The following is an 18,096-nucleotide window of genomic DNA, read 5'->3' on the forward strand; positions in this document are numbered from 1 at the left end:
TGGAATACGTAATGCGAGCAAGTTCAAGCAATTGAACCTGGTTTAAACAAAACGAGTCCAAGAAAGTTTTGACATGGTTACAACAAAAACCATGTATACCATTTAAAAGAAAATCGAGTTTTTCAAGAAATTTATCGATTAGATATCGAAGAGTCATCGTTTTGTAAAAACGCGATTACAAATGCAAAGATCAAGTATAGCGAAATGATATTTGAGTTTGGATAAAATAACAAATTGGAATGAAGCCCTCCAGTGGTCCTCATAAATCAAACAAACCACATGCGCAATAAACAGTGCATGTGTAACATGTGGATTTACCAAGAAATGAAATAGATCAATAATTGCTACTATGAAAGAAATCCTCATGGTATGATGACCATTAGGAGAAGTAGAAACGCGACGGTCAACTCATTATATGCAGAAGTCAGGATTTCAACGAAAGAAATATAAGAACTTTATCTGGAATTTCGTGTGATAATCGTTGTTAAGTGACGTTATTCTGGAATGTCGAATATTGCATATTTGGTCGTCAATGAAATAAGGGAATTGTACCGATATGTGACTTCTTTTCCAGGGCTAATAATTATGACTCTGATTAGACTATGTACCTATGGTTGTAAAAATCTTGTTCCAACGTACCTCAGCGAGATTCATGTCGTTTGTAGGATCATGTGGCAAAATGCTGCTTTTTGATTAGTAGTTCTTCCACTGACGAGATTCGCATTGGTGTTGTCATGCCCAATTATATTTTCCAAAGGTCTTTCCTTGAAAGTCGTGTGTGATATACTTCGACGTCTGTGGACGTATATTTTAAGTTTCATGTGTTTTCTTGTGCACTAGCACAACTTTACATGTTTCTTACTTGCGTTAATAGTTTATGTTAACGCATTGGAAATTCTTATACTTTTGATGGTGTCCCAACTTAATGGGTTTCCATTGTTATTATTGTCGCTCGAGTTATGAGGTAGATGATCAAACGAAATAATGTTTGATAGCGATATATGTAAGGGATTCTTGATAAAGGAATATAGATTTATTATTGACACATATGCTTGTGCTTTATTCCAAATTGTCAATCCTTATAGTTTTTTGGATTTCCTTATAGATATACATATCTATATAATCATATATTTCACATGCTGTAATATACATACCCTTCATAAGGTTAATGTATTTAACAGATTCATATTTCTAAAAACAAGTCAGATATCAGGTCGTGATACTATTTAGGGAATTTTGTCACTTGTTGACATATTATATACCTGCTTACCCGGTTCTAGCCGGAGAGGTAACCTCAGTATATCCGGACAAGCTGGAGAGTCTGCTCCACCATACCCAGTCTTGCCGGAGGAGAAATTTGTATTTCCCATAAATAGTATTTTTCTTAAATCATGATTTGGAAAGTGCATTATGACTTTCAACAAGGACTAAGCAAATTAGTATTCACATGACGGATCATGTTCTAAAACAAAGTAGTACCAATAAATAAGAAATAATAGTGGTCAAGTGTTATTGCTTATTTATTATACTTGCAACGTTCTAGTTATCCTCATGGCATACCAAATTCTATCATACTTTATTTACACAAGTATTTAGCTTAGCTTACACTAAGGCATCTTTTCTTAAGTTCAAGTCTAAATGCTATCATGTGTGCTATCAGTTAATAACAATTTCCTAACTCCTTTATATATGCTTAGGTATTATTAGCACAACACCTATAGGCTTAAATCAGTGGCTCTGATACCACCTTCTGTCACGACCCCCGACCCCACCCTGGATGGAATCGGGCGCCGCGAGCAGCCAAGTGATACCGGTGGTTATTTTAAAAAGTAGTGCAGCGGAAATTTCATCAGAACCGTGAGTTAGGAAAAATATCAGAGTTTAGAAACACCGGATTTTATTTATTAAATAGATGGGATAAACCCATGTTTTACAAAGGTAGCTTTAATATGGGATATACCCGATTACATGAAATGAAAATTCTTAATTTAATTTAATTGATAAAATGAGCCACTTCTGTAAGTCATGTTGATGTCGTATCCAACTCTTACTCCAATCTACTGTAATTATCTGAAACGCGTTTTAAAAAGGTTTTGTCAGCAGGAAATACTGAGTGAGTTCATTCAGGTTTTTATAAAATGACCCTTAGTTATAAATTACAGCATAAGAGCGATTAAATGTCTTCTATCTTATTTTTATCTGGCACTTTGTCACTTGCTGACGATGGTCATATCACTATTGGGTCCCTCCCCAAGTAGTGACGTTTATCACGGTGAGGATTTATTAGCCTAACCCATGAGAAATTAGTAATGTGCACAATACCTTAGTTTACTCAATGAAAAATCGTGAATTTTAAATACTTGTCACAATTAGTCGTTATGAAGTCTCTTGCAATCTCGTTTTCGTCTCACTCCAATGTTTCTGCCATCGGTTGGGGTGTAACAGTTCACCTGTTGAGGGACAGTACTTGTGAAAGACATAGTAGGAAATTGGCTTCCAAGAAGTGCTTTAACAAACAATTCAGTTCGACTCTTTAATGTGACAATATTGGTGTCACTTATCTTGTTGTCAATATGGTGTTTCATAGGCGCACAAAACACCTTGAGATTGACTTACATTTTATTTGTGACTTAATTTTAGCTCAGACTTCGTGTGTTCATTATGTGCCTAATACTCTTCAGCTTGCAGATATCTTGAACAAATGGTTGTATTTTGTTCGCGTTCACACTCTCCGGCCCAATCTTCATGGTGGTGCGCCGCGTTGAGTCTAAGGGGGCATATTGTGTATGTATAGTCGATTAGTTGTAGTAGTTAGTTAGAATTTGTTAAAGTGGTTATGACTATAGCTTCCTCTCCTTATCCCTATGTATTGAGAAAACTCCATTGTAGTACAACTTACTTAGAGCATTACGGTGAAAAGTATGTGGGCTTGATACATGTCTTTAAAATCCAAAGATGAAGTGATTTTTTATTTAAATGTTGAATCTCGTAAGTGTGTTTAACACAAAGGACAAATCATGTTTAACATACTTAAAACTCGATAATAAGTCGTTTAACCCCTTTATAACTTGTTTACAATCCGTTAATTAACATCTTAACTTATCAACCCTACACTACAAGAAAATTGAGCAATACTGGCGACCAATTTTGTCGCTATTAATAGCAAAAATTGCTGCTAGGCAATAGCGGCGACATGTCATCGCTAATACTGCCGCCACTGATGCTTCGTCGCTAAAGCTTTGATACATAATTCAATGTGAATTCGAGTGAATTTTGACACTACAAGAAAAAACCCTTATAGAGACGACACCTTTAGAAAGGACATAAGTCGTCTCTATAGATTACCCTGTAGAGATGACATGTTTTTAGAAGGGTTTTGTGCTTTTTGAGTTAGGTTACCCTATATGGATGACAGGTCCTCTCTATAGGGTAAAAATATTTTTTTTGTATTTTTTATATTCTCTAGTTTAGTAAATTAGAAACCCTAAAAAATGTTTCAACTTATAGAGACGGCATTTCGTCTCTATAATTTTAAATATTTTTCTTTTGATTATCTTTCGTTAATGATCAATAAATATTGAAAATTTAAAAAATGCTTAATCTATACAGACGACATGTCGTCTCTAAAAAGTTTGACTGGTCAAAATGAATTTTCATTTAGGCGGCAAAATTTCCCACCATCCGACGAAAAAAATGAAAACAAATAATTTAATATATAGAGACGACAAGTCGTCCCTATAGGGAAAATAGCATGTTTTGTTTTTTTTATTCTAAATTAATAAATAATTAAAAATCATACACTTGTAGAGACGACATGTCATCTCTATAAGCTATTTTTAATTTTCTTTTATTTTTTAAGGAGAAAGACATGTCGTTTCTATAGGGCTTAAACAAGATTTTCTTATATTTTTTTAAAGAAAACTTATAGCGACGACATGTTGTCTCTATAAGGAAAAATAGCTTTGTTTTTTTCTTATTTAATAAATAATTAAAATTTTAAAAACACTTTTAGAAACTTCATGTCGTCCCTGTAAAGCAAATTAATTTTTTTCATATTATTACCTAAAATTATATATATAAACTGATAGAGACAAGATGTTTTCTTTAAAAAAAAAAAGTTTGACTAGACAAAAAGAATTTTCATATATAGCGGCAAATTTTCCCACAGTTCCAAAAAAAATTGAAAAAAATATATATCAATGTCCTCCCTATAGGAAAAAAAATATTTTTTTTTATTTTTTATTCTTGATTATTAGTTATGTAATAATAAAAAAAATAAATTCCCTTCAAATTAATTTTTTTATTTAATTCATTGTATTAACATAAAAAGTAAAAAAAAAAAAAAAACCCAAAAAAGATAGGTCTATATTTTTTTTTATTTAATTCATGATATTAAACTTAAAAAGTAAAAGAAATTATTCCATTCAAAAAATTATCTAACCTATAAATGTTTTTATTTAATATATCAATACGTAGCGTATAGGGTTGCATACAAATCAGTGTCTGACTGATGTCAGTTTATGGTCTGGTTGCTCCTATACGCCCCCCGTATAGGCCTATATGCGGCGCATATAAGTGTTTTTTAGAAACATTTATACAAATTGGATCTCACAATTCTAATGTTTCCGGCAACCCTGATTCCAAAGTCGTCGTTCTTCTTGTTTCTTGTGTTTTTGGTAATCCATTTACTCCACTTGTAACTTTTTGTTTATCTTGTGATGTTGAATTGTATGTTTTGAAACACCTACTAATTAAATTAAGCTTTTTTTTTTTTTTTGAAAAGTAACTATCATTAACACAAACGCTAACCCAAGCCGGGCCAGCAACAAAACACCAAACAACTTACATATTTACAAAAGAGACCCAATCTCTCCAAACTACCCCTTTATGCTTCGATCTACTAGAGAACCATAAAAAACCTAACGCTTTAATTTCACTAATGATACTATCAATTCTAACCGTGGCATTAGAAAATTTTACATTGTTCCTAGCACGCCAAATACTCCAACAAACAATCAAAATAATACCTTGAACCGCTTCTTTCTTCTTCTCCGAAACGTTGAGATCTTTGTAAAAGGAAAGAAGATCCTTGATGGAAAAAGCAAAAAAGTTAGAGATTTTACACCAAGAACTTAAACCATTCCAAACATTCGCGGCTATGTAACAAGCTTTAAAAACGTGATAGACAGTCTCATCCTCCAAATTGCATAGAGGGCATATAGGATCTCCAATATTGACATTTCTTTTCCTCAGCGCCTGCTGTCGGAATTTTATCCATTTCCGACCTCCACGTGTGTATTTTGACTTTTGTAGGGACCCATTTGCACCAGTCCATAACGAAAGAGTTATCGTTACTCGAGTCATCTTCCAGCAAGCGTTTTACTGATTTAACCAAGAACTTACCTTCCGGATCCGCTCCCCACTTCCAGAAATCCATCCCAGCCGAAATCTGCACCATGTTTAGCGCATCTGACAGTTGTTCGAGGTTAGACAACAGACCAGCATCGAGAATATCTGATATCCAGCGCCAAAGCAACTGTGATTCGTTGCCATCCTGTTGAAGTCTATCGGCCACCAAGCATTTCTTATTGACCTCGAGACTAAAAAGATCCGGGAACTTGGTTTTTAGCGGCTCATTGAAAAGCCAAGTATCCAACCAAAAAGCAATCTTTTCTCCATTGCCAACTGAACCTACCAAGAAGTTCTTGAGAGGTTTCCCCTCAACCTTCGTGTTGATGAAATTTTTAGCAATGTTAACCCAAACTCCGTTTAACGCTTTCTTATAAGGAAGACATTCCCATCCCACCCGGCTCGTGTGGATAGCGTCAATGACTTTTTTCCAAAGACTATTATTTTCCGTCTTGTACCTCCATCCCCATTTGGATAATAAAGACGTGTTCACGACTTGTAATTTATTTAAACCCAAACCACCATTTTTCTTGGACCGGGTGACCTTATCCCACGCGACCCAATGCATCTTTCTTTCTTCCAACGAATCGCCCCACAAGAATTTTTTCACCATTGACTCTAAAACAGAAATCACTTTCTTAGGCGCTCTATATAGCGAGAAGTAGTAGCACGGAAGACTCTCCATTATCGACTTAAGTAGGACCACCCTACCACCGATGGAAAGAAGGTGGGACCTCTATTTAGCGAGTCGAGAGCGGAAGACATCAATGACCGGTTGCCAATTGGCAACACGGTTCATATTGGCACCAACAATGAGACCAAGGTATTTAAAAGGAGGACAACCCGGCTTGCATCCAACAACATTGGCCAACCCCCCGACATCATCAAGCCCCACTCCTAACCCATAAAGATTCAACTTGTCAATGTTGATTTTCAAACCCGACTTATTAGCAGCCTGCTTTATTTTCAAAGTCAACGGAGCTGCTTCATTAAAAACCTACTGTTTATGAAGTCTAGAGCATCGTTGTTGTCTGGTCACTACAGCTGTAAACGAACCAAACGTTTAGCGAACCTTTCATGGGAAGCGCTAGTTCACTTAATAAATGAACCAACATGAAAAAGGAACACAAACAAAGGCCGCGTTCATTTATCGGGAATGTCCGGTAATATACTTGATATATTCGTTTACGTTCTTTCATGGTCGTTTGTTTAGTATAGTTTATGTTCAGTTTAAAAAAAAACATTATTTTGTGATAATTATGTTTATACTTATGTTTAACTTGTGCCTTTGTTTTGGGATCATTATGTTTATAGTGCTTAATATGGTGATTATGTCTAATATTCGGGATTAAGAATGTTGTTTTTTTTTTTAAATATATATATCTATTTGTTTGTGTTCATGAAGGAGTTCAATTCCTTAATGAACAAACAAGAATAAGAATTTTCGTTTAATATGTGTTTGTGAACTGTTCGTGAACAAGTTCATTGCTAAACCAACGAACATGAACAAGGCTCTGTTCGGTTTGGTTCGTTTACAACCCTACTCAACTACTCGTCACCTTGCTCTAATTTGTTTTTTTTTTTTTTTTTTTTTTTTTGGTAATTTTTGTGCCCGTTATGAAGCTCCGAAACTGAGGTATTCCTTGTAGCCACAACAGCTTCTTCTGAAATCATTTTTTTTTTATGAAATTAATCTTCATATTGTTTTGTTCGTTCTAAAGGACTATTTCGTATTGTTTTGTTCGTTTTCTAAAGGATTATTTTTTGGCATACATGGTGTTTAGCATCAATGATCTTGAATATTATATAATTACACAACCACCATACATTTGGAACTATTTTTGTTAAAATGATGTTTTCTTCTTCTCAAATTCTTTAACTTTTTTTTTTTTATTTTTTTATGTTGTTTTGTTATTGTAATAATTACACAACAACATACATTTGGAACTATTTTTGGATGAGAACTAACTTACAACTTCAATAAAAACATGTGTACAATTCCACATTTTCATATTAATTTTATAACTAATTTTGTTCATCTGGATCACTTATCTAAAATTAAACTTGATATTAATTTGTTTGTAACAACTTATAATAGTTATAGTTTCATGTACGAAAATCAAATAAGTTTTGTTGTAGTTTTGTGAAAGGGAGCATATTGACTTTCAGAAGTCAAAGTTTGTTTCTACTTATGGAACGTGTATTTGAGTGTAGATTGTGAATATGGTGTTCGATTTAACTTTGCAGGCAATTCACAGACAAAGCTGCAGCTGCTGGATATTACGTAGTTGTTCCTGATTTCTTTCATGGCGATTGGCGACCCGTTGACTTCTATAACCAAGATAGGAGATTGGCTAAAAAACATGCACCCGTTAGTTTATTCTAATCCAAATCTTGTTACCTATTTTTATTATTAATTTTGCTTGAATATTTATAAAAAAATTATAAAAACCATTTGTACTTTTTTTTGTAGGAGCAAGCAATTGAATTTGCTAAACCAATTATACAGGCTTTAAAAGAGAAGGGTATAACTTAAATTGGCACTGCATGTTTTTGTTGGGGCTGTAAGACTAGCTTTCGAACAATGTTGTTACATTTAAATTGGTTGGTATGTAACGTTATTATTTAAACATTGAATTATAATTGGCTGACTTGATTGTATTTATTGTTTTTAATAGCTAAGGTGGTTGTAGAGCTAGCATAGGATGCTGAAATACAATTTGTTGTACTCTTGCATCCTTCTTTTGTCACTATAGATGACATCAAGGGTATGTTTTATTCCACAACATTTATCATAAGCCATCGGTTCTTGAATAATAAATTTTTGGAACTATTTTTGTTTAAACATTTAAAATCAGGTATATTAAGCTTTTTTTAAGCGGGCCGTGAATAGTACTTTCTCGACCCTTAAGAGTCGGTTCATCTTTAGTAGGATCGGTTTTGCAATTCAAAAGGGGGGGGGGGGGGTTGCGGCACAACTTGTTGCCCGTTTACCTGCCATTTGTTTGTAATTTGTTATTTAAACATTTTGGATTGGTAATTTCTGAGACTAAATATATTTTTCTTGATTGGTTGATGATTCTAGGGGTGAAGGTCCCTACGGGGATACTGGGCGCTAAAATCGACAAAATGTCTCCGCCAGAACTCGTCAAAGAATTCGAGGTTGCATTAGTCGCAAATGAGGTAATATTTCTAGCCAATGAATGCTAAGTGTACATTTACTCTTACACTTAAAAGTTTACCTTCCAGCTTCTATATAACTTAGTTATACATGGTATATTTTATACAACTGGTCAAATGTATCATGAGTTTTATACTGGTTGCAGAGTTTTATACAACTAGCCTTTTAGCTATATGAAGTTGGTTGTTTTTGCTTTGATCAAGCCAATGCAAGTCAAGCCGAGTTGGCTTGGTTTCAAATCGACTCGAGCTCGAGCTCAAATACTCAGCTTAGTTTATAATTCGAGCTCGAGCCGAGCTCAAGTTTGCCTTATCTCAGCTTGACTCGGCACATTAACAACCCTAACACCAATAACCATCAAGACTGACAGGTCATTTGTTGTCAACAAGATAACCGCTCTCACCAGTACCCTTTCGACTCACACCACAAGATAACTGTAGGTGCTATATGCTTTTATTTATTTACTTGGGCCATTTGCGGTTGGTCTTATTTATTTGTTTGTCCTACTAAGTGGTTTGCCTCTTTATTTATTGTACGGAAAATATTGACACACACTTGTCCTTAACGAGGCTCGAAGCCATGGCCTCTTGGTTTGTGGCCAGGCGGATAGCCCTAGAGCAACACCCATAATGGTTTTATATACTTAAGATAAGAACCTACTACAATTAGGAAACACAGTATGAAAATTTTAAGATCCGTTATGTGCTATAAAGGTTAAGACGAATTATTATGTATTTTGGCATAGTGATAGCCTTTGTAAATGTATACCATGTTTTTTTTACACATCTACTGAATGGGTTAATGGAAACCATGTATAGAAGTCAAGCTGTCAAGGTTAAAAATCAGGCTTTTATTATGAACAAGTAAGTATTCTTTCTTGTTGTAGTTTAACATGTTTGTCTTATTCTTTATAAAGGCTATTTCATTAGTTTTTCTGTAACACCTCGAAAATTACTGCACAATAAAATAAAGACACGTGTCATGAGAGACAAACGTGTCAGGAACCCGGATCAGATAAAGATGTATGGTAGGATTAAAAGGGCATCATGTTATTAAAACACCTCTGAACGACCCAAATTTATAAATCCCAAGATCCTTAAAATCGTTTGATAAACATCTGAAATATTAACCGGTTGTTTCTAAACAAATAAAATTCCATCTTTTATATGGAAATTGGGTTATTAGGAATGTTACTACTAAAATTCTGATTTAAATCCCAGTCTAATAGGAGTTGGTAGTAGTTAATTAAACTTGTTTAACTATTATGAGAATCCAAGACTTGTTCTTGATATTTCCGTCAACTTTAAACTCTCACATGGCTCCAAAAGCATGCAAGGGACTTGCAAGCATGCAATGGCTGAGCTAAAGGGCCCACAACTGAAAAGGATAGCATGTGAATTCGGACTTGTAAGTTGCATGGTCAAGATTTGGAAGTTTGTAAAATTTTTGGCTTCTGGCCATCGGTTACGGACCGTATGGCTTTAAGCTTACGGTCCATAAGGTGCATACCTGGGCGATTTCAGCAAAGGTCGGTTACGGACCGCAACCATCTCAGCATACGGTCCGCAAGAGCTGCATACGGTCCGTAAGCCTGTCGCTGGCAGCAGAAAATGGACAGTTGCATGTTCAGCCTGTTGCACCGACTTAATGTTATGGTTTTTGAAATTCCAGGGACTTGCTAGGTAGTATTTAGCCACATAGGGGCACCTGGAACCATCTCACTCAATTGTAGAGTCACTTGGCATGATCTTGAGCCATGAAATTCACTATATAAGGAGCTTGAGTTGTAAACTTTAGTCTTTCTCACTTGGAACTTTTAATCAAGACTTCTGTGGAGCCCCTGGACAGCAACAAATCTTTCTTAGGCTCCATAAGCATCCTTAGGACTCTTGTAAGTGTCCTTAACCTCCCTTAATCCATTTTAGCTTAGTTAATTAGCTAAAATTCAAACCATCGTAATTAAGGTTTGACTTCGAGATTAGTCCATAATTACTTAGTCAATTCTCGAATTAAAAAATACCTATAAGTAGGTAATTATGTGGGTAACAAACCCTTAAAAGGGTGTTTCCAGATTCCTACTCTAACCATGTTAATTGTCGAGTCAAAGTATACTTTAAAAAGTCAACAGAATGCTTAAATCCAAATTAACTCATAATTAGCAATGTAGGATACATGCAACCTGTTTGATCATTAATATAACTTGGTAACTAATGTAAGAACATGTCCCAACATGTTCAACTCGACAATTTTCTGTTTAGACCCGGATTGGAACCGAAAGTCGCATAGTTTGACTTTCGCTTTGACTTTCAGTTCTGACCCGTTTTAGTCAAGTTTAGGATTGCCTTAGAGCTTCTTTTGAACTTAGTAACATGCTAGTATAACCCTCTGTGATTATACGGCTTGGTTCACTAGTTGTCTAATAATTATGCAAGTTTCCGTTAAATGCCCTTATGTTGACCATTATGCCCATATGTCCATAAAATGTGATTTTTGAAAATATAAAAGGGTAGACATCTTAGTTATTGAATTATAAACTTGTACCTAAAATTTGACGTCAGTTTGAGGTCTAGATTAAGAGATATGCTCATTAGCGTAATTAGAAGCTTTCTTAGTAATTAATTAGCATAAATTGCATATAGCCTATCTAAACCCAAATTTTTATACAAAAATTTATACCCACTGATATATAATAATATTGTGGGATTTTTAGAGATTTTTATTTATTTTTAGGCTGAGCATAACTTAGAGTTTTAAGCTTAATTCGGTTATTGCAGGTTATGCCCTTTTAGGCTATAAAATGAGTTTTATAAATCCTTTTGACCTCAAACCTTTTTCTACTGATTTATTATGTTAAATATATTATTTTGAGACTTTTGGAATTATAAAAAAAAAACATCAGCTTTTCCTTCAAAACCCGGAAATGGCTCCAAATCGCCTTTTTAGGCATTTTTACGACATAGTATGTATCAAAACTAGTTTATATATATAAGAGTTGATACCTACTGAAATATTTAGTAAAATTTTATAATATAACAGTAAACTAAGGTTTCAAACTCAGATTTCCAGTTTTGACCTTTCAGGCTTATGTGAAATTACCAAAATGCCCTTTCGGTGCATCAGATGGTTATAATTAATAAAATTCACATATATTTGATATTATACTGTTATAACATAGTAAACTAAGTATATTTACTGATTTATTCAGATATGTAACTCAGGTTACTAGTTTAACTCTTTTATACCCTTTAAAATGACCAAAATGCCCTTATGAGGCATAATTTGAGTTTAAAATTATTTTGGGCGTAATTGGACAGAGTAGGAGTTGGGTGGAAAGTGTGTTTTTCCTAGAAAGTCTAGGAAGCAATAAGAACACGACATGTGACATTGAAAGATTTTATCTAGAAGGGCATTTATGTACTTTCACAATCTATTTTTATTTTAGGAAATTATCTTCAATAACTAACTATACATAAATTTCGGAATTTTTTGTTTTCGATTTCTGATCTCACGTAATATCAATCATTCCTTCGTTTTCTTGCTGGAATCTATCAGCATGTTCTTGGTACTGTGTTTTAACAGTTTGTTCTTGGTGATGTGTTTTAACAGCAAGCAGATTCATACAGCTGTGTTTTATTATTCAGATTCATACAGTTGTGTTTTAACAGCAAGCAGATTCATACAGTTGTGTTTTAGCATTCAGATTCATACAGCTGTGTTTTAACAGCAAGCAGATTCATACAGTTGTGTTTTAGCATTCAGATTCAAACAGTTGTGTTTTAACAGCAAGCAGATGCATACAGTTGTGTTTTAGCATTCAGATTCATACAGTTGTGTTTTAACAACAAGCAGATTCATACAGTTATGTTTTAGCATTCAGATTCATACAGGTGTGTTTTAACAGCAAGCAGATTCATACAGTTGTGTTTTAGCATTCAGATTCATACAATTGTGTTTTAACAGCAAGCAGATTCATACAAATGTGTTTTATCATTCAGATTCATACAGCTGTGTTTTAACAGCAAGCATATTCATACAAATGTGTTTTATCATTCAGATTCATACAGCTGTGTTTTAACAGCAAGCATATTCATACAAATGTGTTTTATCATTCAGATTCATAGAGCTGTGTTTTAACAGCAATTCAGATTCATACAGCTGTGTTTTAACAGCAAGCAGATTCATACAAATGTGTTTTACATCAGTAGATTTCGCCCCAGCTTTCGATCGGCTTCCGGTAACTGTTCCGCTGCTATCTATCCTTTCCAAAGTTTCCTGCTTTTTGAATCTCTTCCCTGCAACCAGCAAAATACCGTCAACTACAAACAAGAATCACCTGTAATCGCTTTGTAAAACACGCAGTACAATGAAAGCTTGATCTTACGTATATGGAACAAGGAAAATCTCATATCTTCATCCATGATTTTAGGTATTTTTGGTATGATTTTGGAGGTTTCCGAATTTGGGTTTAGAGAGAGAAAGAGAGAGAGAGGGAAATTGGCGTGTATTAAGGAGATGTGATATCTCTGACGGTTATTTTTGATTGGTTTAAAACACACATAAGGATGAAATTTCCCCTACTCATTTAAAACAATCTATTAAATATAGTTAATTATTACAAGATTGCCATTGATTTAATCTCAACCCTTAAACACACCAGTCGGATGGACAAGATCGCTTCCTAGACTTTCTAGGAAAAACACACTTTCCGTAGAAACCCTACATATCTTACTGATGTCACAACATATTTAGCGCATATAATCTCAGGAAACTTGTATATGATTTATATGGTTACCCGTTACGCACTTTCGCGTTCGGATCGGCTTATGTAACTAGTTTACGCATATTAGCCGAAACGGGTCAAACCATATCATCTTTGTCTCAAAATCCAGAATGTGTATAGTTTACCCATATTATACAAGTCTCCAAACCTGTTGGGTCTAAATCACATTCCTTCCCGGTTTTCGCCTTTCATGCGAATAAACCGCATTTATTTTTGAAACTAACCGGTCTAAGCCTAGGCTAATTAAAAAGACCCATTAGGATTCTAATAAGTTATTATAAACCTTCGTTCCAGAATAGGAGACCCAGTAAAAGATACTTGCACTTGCTTGTTGTGGTTTGTACTTGCTCAGGAAAATACTTTTAACTTATTTTCCCTTATACGGGCTTGGGGTACGGTATATAAAATACCGCTTGGTCGGGCATTTGACCTTAATCGATTAGTTGTTAAGTATTATCAAGATTACCCGTTTGAAAATTGGTTTTGTTTGTTTTACGCCTTTGGGAGTTTAATGACCATGTCCCGGATATCCTTGGCATCATTCATGAAATGGCCACGACCTTGACACGCGGGTGTAGGCGTACACCCGAGAATGTGTCCATATTTATTAAGGTATAACCGTTGGCTTCCCGCCGCGGATTTATACTATGTGGTGTGTCTATTAATCTTAGACCCGGCATGAACCGGGCGACTGAACGCATAACAAACATGTAAATCTTTTACAAGTTTAAAATTTATTAATTATCCCAAGTTATAAAAAGTTTTGTGCCATGTGCATTCAAATAAATTTTTAAATGTTTTCAAAATGAGTCAGTTAAATTGTATTTACCAGTGTAAACTGACGTATTTTCCCCAAAAAGATTAAGTGCAGGTTCTACACGTAATATTACATTTCGTTTGGTTGAAATAAATCTATTTTATTGCTTCCGCTATGCATTATAATTTGTGTTGTTTGACTATGACGATATCAATTACGTCACGATATTCCCCCACCGGGCCCACCGGTGACACGTGAAAATTTGGGGTGTGACAGGTTGGTATCAGAGCCAACATTGAGTGAATTGAACACTAGCCATTTGTGTTTAATCTCAGTGCACAAATTGCACATTCCTCGAGTTCCGAGTCTAGACAACGAACATAGGACAAACTCTGTTTTGTTTTTGATTTATTCGGTCTTTTATTTTTATTGGTCGTTATTTTAACCATGTTTGCAAGTCGACAATGCCACCAAGATTTTTGAGAGGACGAGGCAAGGGCCCAGTTATGGGCCATGATAATGAAGCCGGGCCTTCGCACCGGCGAATGCCATCGATCACCATGAGTACAAGCCCCCAGGAGCCATGGAGGCTCTACGTCGAACCCGGGAGGCGGTCGGTCTCTCTCAGTTCCTCACCTTCGTATCAGCATTCTTTTGGGCCCCAATCAGAGAACGAGCCTTACAACCACCCTCCACCTTCTTTCATACCCTTGCAGAGGTCGAACTCACACCATTCCTTTGGTGACCCTACCCCTGTTTTCCAAAGCCGGTTCAACCCAGCTAATTTTATTCAAGAACCCGTGGGTTTGAACCCACTAGGACCCGAGGATCACTTCTCGGGTGAAAATGACATGGACGAGGATACGGATCCCGTGGAGCCTGCTACCGGGACCCCGAACCATCCCATCGAAATCTCCGATGGGTCCTCTTTCCATGGATCACCTTACCGTGGTCCTGACAGCTACCAGGCGAGGTTTACTCAGTGGTACTGGTACTTCACACCCTCTGAACACTCGTCCCCATACCAGCAACAGTAGCAGCAGGATCCTTCTGAGGATCACCGATTTGTGGCAGTCACTCCGCCACCACCACCACCAGTGGAACAGTAACCGCCTCCGGAGCCACCGAGACAGAGGAGATCAAACGCACGGATGTCCGTGCGAGGGGGAGTCCGCATTAGCACTCCTCAGCCCTCGAGTGGCAGTCATTATCCGCCACTCCAAGAAGAAGAAGAAGACCAACAGATGGGAGGTCCATCAAACCCTATCCCAGAGATCAACTCTGCGCCTATGGCGCCACCAGTGGGTTTTGACAACCCAATCCCTGCCTACGCCGGTTCAGCGACGTATAACCCTTTTGAGCAGCCGGCTCATACCCATTATGAGTATGCCAATGTGGACCCATACCAGGAGGCATGGGACTACAATGCTCGTCACCTAGAGGGACCCTATGGTGGTCCTTGGACCACTGGTTACCCAACTTATGGGTACCAGCGTCCGCCACCTCCTCAACCTCTGTATCAGCCGCTGCAGCCACAGCTAATCCCGCCAGAGCGCCAGCAAGAGGTCCTCGATAGATTGGACCACTGTGAAGAGGAAATTCGGACGGTACGGGAGAGCAACCGAGGCTTCTTCAAGGGTCTGTCGGACCTACTCAAAGGGAATTCCAAGAGAAGGGGTCATTAAAGACCTTTGTTGTTTATTTGTTTAGTTGTAATCAGTCCCTGCGTGGACTTTTCGTTTCTGTACTCAGCCCCTTCGTGGGCATGTCTTTTAGTTGACCCCTGCGTGGGTTTAATTGTTTGTTTTTCACCCCTGCGTGGGCATGTTATTTTTGTAAAAGTCCCGTTGAGGGCAAAATGTACTGTTTGAATCTTAATGAGATGTTAGATTTAAAATTTTCATTTTTGCTTACTGAGTATTATGTGCATAATCATGAAATATAAATGAAATTAATCTTTATTAAAGAGATCTACCATTATAATAAAATGGCAAAAATCTAAAAAGGACAAGACCTAGCCATATGTCATTTTAAGACAAGGCCAAGATGGCAATTCCATAATTAGATTTAGATCCAATTTAACATCTCAAATTAGGATTGCTCCGCGTTAATTATTAAAAGATTCTTGGGGGTAAAACCTAGCCACGTGTCATTGTAGACATGGCCAAGACGGTAGAACCTGTCTAAAGGATTCCAAATTTTGTTAACAACTCTGTGTATGTTAACATTCTTGGCAAACTGTGAATCAGTAAAGTCATACAGGCCATCTTTTAAAAAGGGTTAAGTTAAATTCCCTTACTTAAATATAACCGCCCCTTAAAGGCGAAGTGCCTGTGGGCAATAATTAAATGTCCTCTGGGACTAAGGACAGTGGTTGCTTACGACTCCCTATCAAGGTGATGAACTATGGTTTGAACCTAAATACCTGGATACTGTAGAATCCTGGTTTATAATTAGATTAAATTGTCCTTGTGACTAGGCCTTATGTGTTGTTATTAATTTAAAATTTTGGATATTAATAAAGATCCTAAAATTTTAACAAATTAACCTAAAATGGCAATTTAAAACCTTGGTTAATAAAAAAATATAAAATACTGTAAAAACCTCTAAATAAAACCTTGCCCATTTATTTATATGTAGCAATTGAAGCTACATGGCGGGGTCAGATGAAGTAAATAGCCATCCGGTGGAAAACCACGATAGCACTAGAATACAGTTGATTGGTGCGGAGCTGCAAGCACTAGTGGACAACGCCGGTACAAAAGCTTTGGAGAGGCAGAACAGTGAGTCATCTGGTACCCAAAGTAGAACCCTGTCTACACGTCATTCTAAGCCAAAAACCCATTCTGAAGCTCATAGCAAACCACCCTCTGTCCAGCCTAAGTCTAAGAAGGATGAGTCTAAGAAAGATGATGATCGACACTCATCAAATGAGAACAGTGTTCACCCTAAAAAGATAGTGTTCGATGATGCACCTCGCGCCAAGGGTTGCACATACAAGTACTTTGTTTCATGCAAGCCCTGAGACTTTACAGGGGAGAAGGGCGCTGTGGATTGCATGACCTGGCTGGATGAAATGGACACTGTTGTGGACATTAGTGGTTGTGCTGAAAGGGACATAGTAAAGTTTGTATCCCAGTCATTTAAGGGTGAAGCCCTAGCGTGGTGGAGATCATTGATCCAAGCCTCTGGAAATGTTGCTTTGTACAACATGTCATGGGAGCAATTTGTTGCTCTTATCAAAGAAAACTACTGCCCTCAGTATGAGGTTGAAAAAATAGAATCTGATTTCCTATCGCTGGTCATGAAGAACCTGGATTGCCAGGCTTATCTCACAAGTTTCAACACCCTGTCAACATTGGTTCCGTACCTTGTGACCCCGGAACCTAAAAGGATCGCACGTTTCATTGGGGGTTTGGCCCCAGAAATCAAAGCTAGCGTGAAGGCCTCTCGGCCCGCTACTTTCAGATCCGTAGCTGATATATCTCTGTCCCTCACACTGGATGCAGTGAGACAGAGATCATTGAGAAATGCTGACACAGAGAAAAGGAAACGTGAAGATGATAATTCACGTCGGTCAAGCAAGAAGCATAGAGGGAACCGTGACAACAAGAAGGGGTCTGAGACCAAGAAAGATAGGCATCAATCGGGTGATAGGCCCAAGTGAAAGGTTTGCAAGAAGCACCATTTCGGGAGGTGCAGGTATGAGCAGAAATCCTAATCCCAGCCGAAGGCATGTGGGATTTGTAAGTCCTCTGAGCACAGGACCCTCGAGTGCAAAAAGTTGAAAGATGCAACTTGCTATAATTGCAACGAAAAAGGGCATATCAAGACCAACTGCCCAAAACTGGCAAATAAAGCTGAGGAAGGGAAAAAGACCAACGCCAGAGTCTTTCAGATGAATGTTCAGGAGGCCATCCAGAACGATAACGTCATAACCGGTACGTTTCTCATTAATGATGTTTTCGC

At 36.8% G+C, this 18,096-nt stretch overlaps 1 pseudogene; it reads left to right on the top strand.

Moving 5' to 3' along the window:
* Positions 1-4,510: 4,510 nt before the first annotated feature.
* LOC110880481 lies at positions 4,511-8,619 on the top strand (annotated as a pseudogene).
* Positions 8,620-18,096: the final 9,477 nt, after the last annotated feature.

This window comes from Helianthus annuus, chromosome 10, assembly GCF_002127325.2.
Source record: "Helianthus annuus cultivar XRQ/B chromosome 10, HanXRQr2.0-SUNRISE, whole genome shotgun sequence".
Lineage (NCBI taxonomy): Eukaryota > Viridiplantae > Streptophyta > Magnoliopsida > Asterales > Asteraceae > Helianthus > Helianthus annuus.